We start from the raw sequence: 12,268 nt of genomic DNA on the forward strand, positions 1-12,268 counted from the left end.
CTGTCCTTGAGCCAGTTTGCAATCCATCTAGTGACATAGGGGTTTATATTTAAGCTGGTGAGCTTATCTATAATGCCCGAGTGGGGTATTGTATCGAAGGCTTTTGCGAGGTCCAGGTAGGCTGTGTGGACCACCTTCCCCATGTCAATGGCCTTGGTGACTGTTTCAAAGAAATCACCCAGGTTTAAGAGGCAGGATCTGCCCTTAAAGCCGAACTGGGTAGGATCCAGTGTTTGTAGGTCCCCAATATCTTTATTTATGAGGTCCATGATGATCCTTTCCATAGCTTTGCAGACCAAGCTAGTCAGGCTTATGGGGCGATAGTTTCCAGGATCCGTTGAGGCACCACCTTTATGGAGAGGGACCACTGTTGCTGTACGCCACTCTTTGGGCACATATCCTGTAGTAAGGCTGAGATTGAACAGTAGTTTTATGTTTGGGTTTAGTTCTTCTTGGAGTTCATGTAGGACGCAGCCTTGAACACCATCTGGTCCCATTGATGCTGTGATTTTTGCTTTGGAGAGGGCGGCTCTTACCTGAGCATCTGAGATGTCAGGGGGGCAGCACTCTGCTGGGATAGATATTTGCCCTTTTGGTGGGGAGGGGGGGAGAAGTTTGCGCTGAACCTGTCAGCTAGGATGTTGGCAATGTCTGTGGGTTCGGTGTATTTTTTGAGATTTTGGACTAATTCTGAGCATATCTGGGAATTACCACCCAGGTTCCTAACATAACTAAAGAAAGCCATGTGATTATCCTTAGTGTCCTGTGCAATTTTTCTCTCAAAGCTGGCCTTAGACAATTTTATGTGTGCCCGTAGTTTTTTGCTAATACTGATCAGTGATGCCTTCCCTTTTTGGGATTTTGCTCTATCATTTAGTAGCTTCCTCCTTCTATTGTATAGTTTGTTTATGGCTGGGGTCCACCATACAGGACGTCTGCCTTTGGAGGATTGGGTCTTGGTTTTATTTGGGATCGCATGATCCATGCATTCCTGAAGGTGTTCATAGAATGCGTTTATGAAGGATTCTGTGGTCTGGGCCGTATTTTCCACAGGCCCGGGGCTTTGAAGGATTCCACCTCAGTTTTGAGGAGTGTGAAATTTGCTTTAGAGAAGTTTTTCACTGTGGTTTTCTGGGCAGGGGTGGGGTCGGGATGTGAATATCCAGTGAGATTAGTTTATGGTCTGATCTTACCAGTGAGGGATACACTTCTGGTCTGGAGCATAGAGTCCCCAAGTTGGTGATGATCAGGTCCAGTATGTTTTCCCCTCTTGTGGGAGTGGTAACAAGTTGTTTCATAGCATTTGAGTTTATAAATTCTAGGAACCTTTGGGCTAAGGTGTTGGAGCTAGAGTAATGCTCCCAGTCTATGTTTGGGTAGTTGAAGTCGCCCAATATAATGGTGTTTGGAGAGACCTTCATATTTTCCAGTGTTCTCAGGAAGGCCGAGTGGGTTTCCTGGGTTTGGGAGGGTGGTCTGTAGCAGGCTATAAACTGGAAGGCAGTTTTACCCACTGTTAGTTGCACATGGATAGTCTCTGATGCTTCGTGCTTTGCCACCAACCTGGAGGTGTGGGTATCTTTGATGAATATCGATACTCCCCCTCCTTTTGTGGTTCGGTCCAAGTTTTGGGGCCGAAAAGCATGGTATGAGGTATAACCTGGTATTTGTACCGTTATCTGAATGTTTTAGCTCCCAAGTTACCGATTTTGTTCGAGATTCCTAAAACTCATAAATGTTTATCCAACCCTCCCTTTCGTCCGATTGTGGGCGGTCGTGGCTCTATTACTTATGCATGCACCAAATTTATTGACAGCGTTTTAAGGCCCTTAATTAACCAAGAATCCCTTATGTCATAGAGAAAACTCCAAGAATCTTTACAGATCTGGGATTCTTGGTTAATTAAGGGCCTTAAAATGCTGTCAATAAATTTGGCGCATGCATAAGTAATAGAGCCACGACCGTCCACAATCGGACGGAAGGGAGGGTTGGATAAACATTTATGAGTTTTAGGAATCCCGAACAAAACCGGTAACTTGGGAGCTAAAACATTCAGATAACGATACAAATCAAAGTCAATCACTCTTTCGAGAAATAAATCTTCAGTGATGCCCTTAATCTTAACATAAGCGATGTTAACTTCATTAATACTCACAACATGATAAAAATGAGTGTTTAGGAGAGTCAACATTTTCTGAACATATAAAAAATGGTCCATAAATACAAGACCACCCCCCTTGTCCGGCTTCATAACTCTAATGTTACAATTTTTCAGCATAACTAAAAATTCACGCTGATGTTTAGTAATATTGACAGCTTGCTTATGAAGAAAAGGCTTATTAGCTTTAAGAGCCCTTAAGTCATACTCACACATTTTCTCAAAAAGACGTAAAGTTTCATGCAGGGGAGGGTTGTAAACGCTGGATACTCTAAGTGAACCAGCTGTAACACATCCATCACCCATCAACATTTTTAAGTTCAACTTTCTTACAAATAACTTAAGATCAATAATTGTTCGAACTAAGTTAAAATGTGAATCGGGCACAAAGGACAAGTCATTTTATTGATCCACTGATTCTAGTAGACTCTAAGGGTGATTTTAAAATATACAATTATACATCCTTTAACATTGATTCTGACCTGATTGAGTTCTTTTCCAGGGGCTTGTCCTTTGTGCTCTTGCAAGGCATGTGAGAGAATTTCCTGACCATTTTTTCAAATTTACTCTCCTTAGGAAAATAACTGTGGATATTAGGGGTGGTCCAAGGCAGATCCAGTTAGAAATTAATGAACTGGTTTGGCAAATTCGTACTGGTGCCTACATGTACCCTGGTCTGAATGACCATGTTTCTATTAGTTGTATTCTAAAATACCTATCTATGAAAAGGTAGAATGATTGTTTAATGAAATAACATTCTGGTTTATATATTTGTATAGTACAATAAGTTATTTATAATAAGAATTGTAAATCAATACATGTTTTTTAGTTGAAAGGTTTGAGTTTTTAAATTTATTGGTTTTATGTAAGGGTAGCATGTTAATGCATAGTTTTAAATTTTTAGTATGTAAACTTGATAAAACTTGGTTTATGTTTTTTGTATTTATTAACAACATGTTTAAACTAAGGTAATAAGGAATGGCTTGTTTTGGAGCAAAGATTTTTTAGAATTCTTATTCACCAGTGTTTCAATCTTAATCTTAATATTAATTCTTAATTTTAACAATTGCTGTTTCAATTTAATTAAAGTTGATTGCATAATTAACAATATTATATAAATGTACTGGGAAGCTGTTAGTATTTTTTGTCTGATGAAGGAGAGACACTGAGCTCTCCGAAAGCTTTTTTTGCTAACATATACAATAAACCAGTGTTCTTCATTGGGATCGTGTTCTCAAGCTCATTTTTTGTTTTTTACAAAGTTTGTTCGGTGTTTCTTGCTTAGTTTGTGAACATTTGATCATTTAACCAGTTTTTGTTTATTTTTCCATCTTTAAGTGCTGGAATGTTAATGCTTGTTTTTTGTTTTTTTTTAAATGTCACCATAGTCCAATTCTGCTTATCAGATGTTCTCTTAAGTGAACCAGCTAGCTACCTCTCCTAATGTACTAAATGTTGTAGCACCCAATGCCAAATATATTTTTATTTTTGCTGGAAACATTAGTTAAACTTTTATATTTTTTCAAAGTTTTCACCAAAGGCTAAGCAGTGTTCTTTTTTCAATTGATTTAATTCATCGAATAGTCATTATCAAATATCACAGTATTTGTACCATATTTTCTGGAAGTGCTGTTTGTTGTAGACCTCAATAGCAGCTCCTTGTCTAAATACAACAGAAATTTAACAATTATCGATCTTGATTTTTTGCTTCCTTTACTAGTAGATGTCAGTGAGCCCTCTCAATGCCACAAGACAGGCTTTTAGTTAGTTTTAGTGTTTTGAGAATTCATGTCATCAGAAAGTGTGCCTTATTATTTCCTTTTAGACTCTTGGACATCAAATATTCTGATAATATTTTGTCTCTCTCTTTGTTTACGAAGTTCTCTCATACCTCTCAACTGTACCGATTTTCGCAGAATGTCCAGATTTTTACCTCATATTTTTGGTCTGTTCCTCATAAAAATTGTGTTTTTTGACAAATCACTGGGATGATCTAAGGATCAAAGTCACTAAATAATTCTATGCATTTGAGTTTCAGACTTCATATCCTTCAGAAAATGCATGCTAACACAAATCCTGTTATTCTAGCAACGTTTTAAGTCTATAAGAGCAATATTTAAATGCATCCCTATTTTTGGGCCTTTGTCCCCCATTACGTCAGACTTTGTCCAGATTTCTTGAGCTAAGAGGTTGAGAGGTATGCCTCCATCTTCTCCATTACCCATACATGTTGTTTTAACATAAATCTTTTTGATGTTCCTCTTCCTTAACTCATCCATCTAGATCATTTAACAAATTTTCATTAAAAAAAATCATGGAAAATCCAAAGCAACTGGGCCATGTGGCCATTTGCACCTTGCCAGTACCCACCCTCAGATCTTACCTCACTTTTTCAAGAAGAAATCGGCCAGCCATGCCATGGTGAATTTGTGAATACCCAGGTACTTTTCTAACTCCTTCTTAGAGGAAGATAAAGTATCACGTTGCTTGTAAGATGGAGTGGAAGTTTGTTCCAGAGAAGGGGTAGTGTTCAGGTGACAAATTTCTCTCTGCCATAATTTGTTAATTTGCTGCATCAGGTTTAAATCCCTTGTCCTAGTGTTCACTGGACTGCTTGATTTGTGGAAATTTTAGAGGTCTTGGACTGCTTGACCCCCAGTGGTCCAAAACACAAGCCGAAACCAAATTCCCTTGTCCTTAGGCAATGTAATAAGAGCTTGCTACCTCATCATAAGCTCTCCTAGCATTTCAAAGGTAGTGACTTGACATCTACTCATCCATCTCTAAAAGTAAGCAATCCTACTTCTTCAATATAATTACTCATACTACCATCTGTCTTTCTTCTATGTACTTTGGATTTCTACCTCTCCATTTCAGGAGTCAGTTTCCAAAGTATTCTTAATTAGAAAATAAATCAACTACTGTTCAAAACATATTTATGCATGCTTACTTTTTATGTTGCAAGGGTGCCCACACCTTTGGTAACCAAAGCCAATTTACAGGATATACCAGGCCAGTTTTCAAAGATCCAGCTGCTTCATAGAAATAAATATATAGTGAACAGGTACATAATCTCAGTGGCAGATAGGGGCTATATATTGTAACTCCTGCATGAAATGCTATCAGTACTTGTATGAACATAGCCATCAATAAAACCAACACTATAGAGTTTGACTTCCATCATTAGTACCAGCTATTATACAAAAAACAGTTGGCCTTAAGGATATACATTAAATGTGCACTGCTGACTTGGGTAATAGTCAATATCTGCCACACCAGATGAGTTCGACCATGCAAAGCTATATATCAGAGTGATAATCTCTAGCTCTCCAAAACTTCTCCCACCTCAGACTTTGACCATTGGATTTAAGAGCAACCTTAGCAGCAGTAATTAAAACTTAACCAGAATTATTATGTACACACACACACACACACACACACACACACACACACACACACACACACACACACACACAATCTTTCTCTCTCTCTTTCTCTCTCTCTCTCTCTCTCGCTCTATCTCTTAGTGCTAGGGTTAGTAGTGATTCTCTAATACCAACACTTTTATGAACCATTAAACTGATAAGTAAACTATCAGACACAAGTATATACTGCTGAATAATAAAATTCTTTACTTGGACTAAATAAAACAAAGTGTTGTACTTGAAAAGTAAATACATACAAAGAAATATTTTCCCATAAGGAATGCAAAATAGAACATTAAAAAAGATAATGTTTAGATAAATCATTCTAACATCTAGACTAAAAATATCTAATTATGGCTAGAGATACACTGCCCCTTACTGTTTCTATGTTTTTTTATGACATACATAAGATTTTTATAGTCCATACAGGCAATACAGCTTGAGCTCTGTCTATAAGGGTATCTTCCAGCAACAAAACAGTAACTTCAGTAGCGTCTGTAACTTTTAACCATACCTCTCAACTGTATCTCATTTTCAGGAATGTTCTTCATTTTGACTCAAAAAGTCCATGTTCTACACTACTCCAAATTGTGAAGGACCATCAGAGATGCATTATTAAACTTTTTAACAAATATCAATTGTAAATAATGCTGAATTACACTAATTCATAAAAAATAATTTAAGAATGAATAAAAAAAAAAACTGTTGACCATGCTATCAGCTGTCCAGTTGAAATTGTCAGGAAGTGTTCCACATTTTGCCACATTGTAATAGGTAGTGTTCCACATTTTGCCACATTGTAATAGGTAGTGTTCCACATTTTAGTGGAAGAAATTTGACAGTTATGATTTTAACTAATCAGGATTAACAGTCCCTCACTTTATGTCCCCAAACAGGACTTCCCATGGTTATAGTTTGAATTTTGAAGATACCTTTCCTGTTTCCACAGTTACATGCTTCCAAAAGGAATGACATACCAACAAACTGCTGTCCTAACAAGGTATCTTCACCATGTGGCCTAGTCAGAATCTTCAAGCAGCATTAGCCTACAATACACACTCATCAAGCAAAGTATAGATTCATTGTTAGGCTGTAATATATTTTTTCAGTAGCAAATTCATTTATGTACCATTTTACATATTTTCTTTTGCATATATTTTATTGCAAAAACAAGTATAATGCACTTTCTTTGATTAATATGCTTTTGAAAGAGCAGTAAGATTTTCCTGTTTTTATAGTTTTCCTCACATAAATAAACATATTCTATTCTCATATGTATGCCATTTCTTGTCTGCAGTGATAAGACCAGTCATCTTTTTCCTGAAATGTTGTGAAGTTGTCAGATAGGTTCATTGGTTCATAGGTGTGTATTAAGCTAACAACCACCTGGGTCTTTTTAATCCTAGACATGCATCCCAAATGTCTGACAACTTCTGGTACCCTTGGTTATGTAAGCAGGGGCTTTGGAGATGAAATATTTACAAGCAAGGGACTGGGAGATGAACCACTTACCGACTGCCTGTATCCATTAGAGGCATAGGTGCCAAACCAGGGGTGATTTTCCAGTTCTCCATCCAGTTGTTCAAGTTACACTTGAATTGATTTAGGGAGAAATCCTGCTTCACATGGATGGGAGCTTGATCCAGAGAAGGGACCGTCTCTTCAATACATACCTGTCTCTCCAGCAGGTCCTATTTATATCATAGGCAAAGTTTAATTATTTCAAATGGGTAATTCACATGCTATTATTTTTGCAAATATGCAGGAGTTCTATCAAAGTAGAGTCAGACAATGCCTTGTTTGCCAGGCATAGATGTCCTCACCACAACCTATTGTAGACAGAATACAGGTATAGGGCTTTGATTCAGTCTACATTGGCCTTGTTATTTATGTCCTGTATTCTTTTAGTGAGTAACCTCTGCAGATATTCCAGTTGTTGGATGTGCTTGGTTAGATACATACCAAAGAGGCCATTGTTCTCGATGATAGATCTGATGATTGCCAAATACAGTGTAACAATTACCTCCTTGGATCTAGATGTCATACTTTTGGTTAGAAGTTGCACTGTATAGAATGATTCCTCACTCCCACAGACACATGATGGTTAAAAGCCAGATTACTATCTATGTGACTCCCCAGGTCCCTAATTACTGGATTAACTCTTAGGGGTGTGTTGCCAGTATGGTAGTTACAAGGGGTGGCTAACTTCCCAAATGATAGCATCATGCATTTCTTTTAATCCATGGCTCTGACACCAGTTATTTGTCTGTATCAGGCCATATTGGAGAAAATTAGTGCTAGCAGGGGATTCAAATGACTGCTCCTAATTTGCATTAGTCCACAAATCTGGTCAGTTACAGGCCCTTGATACTGGCTTTGACTAAAGAGTAGATGTCAAAAAGGAGTGCTCCCAGGACTGATGCCTGAGAGACTTCACTGGTGCCTGGCCTTTTTATAGAGGTAGACTCCCCAATTCTAATTTTCTGGGTCCTGCCTGTGAGACAGATGGCTATCCAATGGATGGCATAAAGGTTATACCTAGCCTCTTGAGTATGTCAAAAATGCCCAAGTGGGATATTGCGTCAAACACCTTAGCCATGTCAAGGTAGGTAGTGTGAACCATTTTACCCTCATCCATTGCTTTTGTGACCTTCTCAAAGGAATCCACCAGGATGAGTAGACATGACCTGCCCTTGATGAAAGTAACCAGGGTAAGGTCCAGTGTCTGGGGGTTTCCTCTGTCAATATTGATCATTCCCATGCTAATTTTTTCATTGGCTTTGTATATGAGACTAGTGAGGCTTATGGATCTGTAGTTTCCAAGGTCAGTAGATGGCCTACCTTTGTGCAGAGGGATGACAGTTGCCATTCGCCAGTTGTGATGCAGTTTATCAAAAATGTTCAGAATGAACATTGTTACACCACTGCTACACACTCACTTCTTTTACCTTTGTGATAATTTTATATACTCTGCATCCTAGAGTACTAAACACAAGCTTGCTAGACTTGAACCAGGTTTCTGATGCCGCAGGTATAAGTGTGACTTGTCAGTGAGCACCCATGTTTGAAACTCAGGTATTTTGTTGAACATGCTTGCTGCACCAAGACAGACGATTTTCAGACTCTTTTCTCACTTAGATCTGTTTATCATCTTATTCTTATCAAGACCAGGGCTATTCTATGCATAACCCGAATAATTTCATTTTAGTGGGTTGGTTCTAAGCAGATACTGCAGAAATATGTAAGCACGAGGCAGTTCATGTAGGTGTTGTCCAAGTATCTTTTTTCATGTAAAATGAGACACAGAACAGAATGCAGGACACTTTTGAAGGCTACCTCAGTAGTAACTGTGACAGAGTTATCATCATTATATGGAGAACATTATAAACAGCAGAAGACTGTGTTGACCTACATGTGCTGAGTAATAAACCTATAGGATTGTTATAACGTATTTCACAGTTAGTGTGGGATTCAAGGGAATGGTATTATTAAGCATTTTAGTAAAAGCCAGAGTACATTTGATGGATTGATACTTTATGGCAAAAAAGACAACGGCAAAAAAATAAAACAATATTCTGGCAAACAGAGTAGCTTTAAAATTGAAGCAAATAGTTTTGGTCTAGTACATTTACATGCAGATGTTTACTTTAAAATACATTATTGGAAATATGTCAATGATTATCATGTTTTCAGTAGTACTTACAACCCTTTTTCACTGGTAATGTGCCTATGTTTGGAAAGTTAGGACAAAAGAGAAAAACTTGATTTGGTAATATGTGGTGGGATAGCTGAGGTTGACCTAATTTTTGTTTTTTAATCTGAGAACCCAGGGGTGAGAACAAGCTGTGTGAATGCATACACCAAACCTCTACTTCTTCTGTGGAGTCAATCAGTTTATAGACATGCATGAGTTTGGTGGATATGGGGGTGCTATAGCAATCAGCCCAAAAAGTACAGCAGTATGAACTATTGCCCTTTTTAAGCAGATCACTGTAAGTATTAAAATTAATTTTCTGAAATTACATAGACGTACTTGCTGCACAATAAAGATTTACTGAATAACAGAAAACCACAGTGGGGAGCTTATGTCATTCACACCTGTTGCAGCCAACAGACATCCTCAGATTCATGAAAACTTTCTGAAAACTCAAGTTAAACAGTTTGTAAGACAAACAAAAGTAAATATCCTGTGGACAGTAAGTGCTGTTAACAGGTACAAATTCCACAAAAAACTCTTCTATCTAATATACTATAATATAATAGCTGGTTCATTACTATTTTTCATCAGTCCTATGATATATCATAATGCAAAAAGATACAGAATTATACTTTTATCTACGGTTTCATAAACAACTTTTCATTAACTTGTGAACTATACAACGAAGGCATACAGTGTCAGTGGTGCTTTTGCTCAGTCAGACCTGAGCTTTCATATGATAGCAAGATATTCCTTCCTGAGTGCTTATTCAATGGAATATTTACAGAAATAGGAAATTATGTCTATTTGCATAACTAACAATATAAATAATCAATATTTTTCAGGCTGTATAACTTACTATGCAAGCACCAGTGACAATTTTCTTCAACAGGAAAGTTTCACCTGATGTCATGCAATAATTTGTGAGACACCTAGCTTGTAAAGTTTTAATGTGCTTAGGCAAATGTTACATTTTTTCATAATTATTAGCAAACATCTATCAATATCTCCGGTATCGTGTATTGAACATTTATTTTCCTGTCCTACCATGATGCTTTGCATTATTTCCTTCAACAGCTTGCAGCTTACTCAGTTATGAAACTATGAACAAAAACTGAGACATAATAGTCAACATCTCCATTGCAGTGCATCTTATCTTAACAGTCTTAGTATCACTTTTGTTTCTTACACCTCACTCTTTCATATATTGCCTATTATTAATTGATAAGTCACTTACTTAAGTAAACCATCTAGCTAAAACATGTTATGATGCTATTGGTATTAAAGAAAAGCATAGAGTAAAAGTGGTACAGGCAGAAATGAGTTAAAGATACAGTCTTTATGAAGGACATATAAATTCAGTCTGTGCTTTCTTTTGCTTTCAGGTCAAAAGCATTAGGAATCAGCATATGTAACCAAAAGGGGCACTCTTAATAAATAAAGTAAGTCATGGTCATGCTCAGTGAAGAGAAAACATCACCTTGCACAGTTGTATGGTATATAAAATCCTTAGGTCTGGGACTAGTTCAGTTGTGTAGCAGATGCAGCACCATTGTCATAAAAAGTACCTATGCTTTTGCCAAAGCCAGGCACAGCTTTAAATTAACAACCACAACAGTAGAAAACAGTCACAAATGCAGCAATCCAAAAAACCCACCAAGCCAGTTATCAAACGTAATTTATTCCAGTAAAAATCTCTAGCGCTTCGTCTTGACAGCCTTCAAGGAGTAAAACAGTATATATAAAAAAACTGCACCATAAATACTATTAAATGCAATAATTATTCAAATAAACAATTAAACAGTCACTTCTACTGTTGTGGTTGCTTTTATAACTTTAAATTAGATTGCTTCCTTAGAGGTTACTGCAAGCTAAATGCAGTTTAAAGCAATGGAGTTAAGACTGACAACATTAATTTTAAATAGTATTCTCCCTGAGTTACTACATTTTTTCATAGACACATTCTATCATGGGAGGTATTGCTTGTCCATTAACATGTCTATTAATGGGAAAGGTAGAAAAGCTCTTTCCCTAAACAGCTGGAGTATAAATACTGCTGCAAAATGTGAAAATTTCAAAGATGAAAACATAGACATCATAAGTTAATATTTGAAAAGGAGTAAACGTTTTATGAATCAGTTATTACAAAACTATTAACCTTCACTAGTGACAAAGAGGAATGATGCCCTGAACACAGCCTAGATAACCAAGTTTTACTAGTGGCTTTGCCACTTACCAGTGCAGGATGAGAAAATAGAGAATGCCTATCCTGGTTGAAGGATGGTGGTTCTTGTTTGGCTTATGCTGATGTTCTAATGGTAGGGCCTAGGCTAAGGGAGGAGAGGACAGAGGCCAGTTATGTTGGTGACACAAAAGATGTTGGTATGGACACCCATGGCAATGACTGTAGCCCCTGAAGGAGCATGTCAGGGAGCATACATGTGTGAACAAAAGGGAATAGGCAGCCTTTGCAATGACACAAGTACTCACATCACTACTAGGGGTGAGGTTAGGCCATAGAATGAAAAAAATCTAATTTCCAGAATGCCAGTGAGAGTACAAAGCACCTCATGGCTACTTGGATGACAGCCCCCTCAGACAATGTAACGTCTGAATGCTAGTAGACATGGGGCAAAAATTGTACACATCATAAAACAGCATACAATTCAATAATCTAATAAGCTAAAATAGTAATCCTTTGCTGTCAGTCTCTTCTAATTTTATCTGACTAGGAGTCTTTTGTGATGGCAGAGTGAGATAGTGGGGCATGCCAGAGACATGGATCTGATTCCTGATTCAGATAGGAGAACTAGAGCTATGTCTTCATCACAGCCTGACTGCCTTGTTGTGTTTTATGTTTACTCCATTAGGTAGCTAAAGGCGACTTGGGAATGTGGACTTGAATTGAAAAATAAGCACAAAGAGATAGCTGGACTGCAGCTAAGAACGTATTTTATGCACCACATACTGTATAGAATGGTAGATCTT

This window comes from Protopterus annectens, chromosome 2.part2, assembly GCF_019279795.1.
Source record: "Protopterus annectens isolate FY-2018-M chromosome 2.part2, PAN1.0, whole genome shotgun sequence".
In the NCBI taxonomy this organism is placed as follows: domain Eukaryota; kingdom Metazoa; phylum Chordata; order Ceratodontiformes; family Protopteridae; genus Protopterus; species Protopterus annectens.